The 788-nt window shown below is 38.2% G+C and overlaps 1 pseudogene; it reads right to left on the reverse strand.

Moving 5' to 3' along the window:
- LOC107725615 (cysteine-rich DPF motif domain-containing protein 1-like) overlaps nt 1-788 on the reverse strand; it is a 16,300-nt pseudogene that overhangs the window by 14,377 nt on the left and 1,135 nt on the right.

The raw sequence follows: 788 nt of genomic DNA on the forward strand, positions 1-788 counted from the left end.
TGTTTTCTTTTTAATTTAAAAACCTTAGATATTACATATATGCATGTAATAAAATGTGTATTTCCAATACAGGTTTAGGTCTTAAGTTTCATATAAGGTGGTATTAAAAAGGTCTTAAAATCGTGTTAGTGTCTGTAGCAACCCTGGATAAGTGAAATTGTATTCCTGTTCGTTTTTATTTATTTGTAAGACTGTTTGTCTTGGATTGATTTGTGGACCCCAGGAAGACTAGCAACCACTTTGTGGAAGCTAATGGGGAACCAAATAAACAATAAACAATGAACTATTCGTTTATCATCTACTCAGCCTAATGTTGCAAACCTGTGTAACTGGAATACAAAATACAGTATTTTGAAGAATGTTGATAACCATCAGTCTTGGTTACTGCTGACTTACGTTATACGAGGTTGATAGATAGATAGAGTACTGCAACGACATGAGGGTGAGGAAATAACTATTTCGGTTCTTGGGTGTCTTGTGGCAAGTCCTTACTTGGCATTTTGCAGTCTGGCAGCCTGATTCAAAAATATGCCAGGAATGTAATGTACAGTGGCGGCTCGTCGGGGGAGGCACAGCTTCCCCATAATTTTGAGGTGAAAATGGAAGGAGGACGATTTAATGTTAATAAAATTCACAATTCATGTCTCAGAATGTGGATTTTTTGTTTGTAATTTCACAGCTGTAATACCATAACGTGAAAGCGCCGCTTTTCTATCGCAAATGTGCCGAATCTGCTGATGTAATAACAACCGCTTGGTGATAGAGAAGGGTAGGGGGAGGCCGGGGGA

Source organism: Sinocyclocheilus rhinocerous, unplaced genomic scaffold (genome assembly GCF_001515625.1).
Source record: "Sinocyclocheilus rhinocerous isolate Xijiao unplaced genomic scaffold, SAMN03320098_v1.1 scaffold153, whole genome shotgun sequence".
Classification (NCBI taxonomy): Eukaryota; Metazoa; Chordata; class Actinopteri; order Cypriniformes; family Cyprinidae; genus Sinocyclocheilus; species Sinocyclocheilus rhinocerous.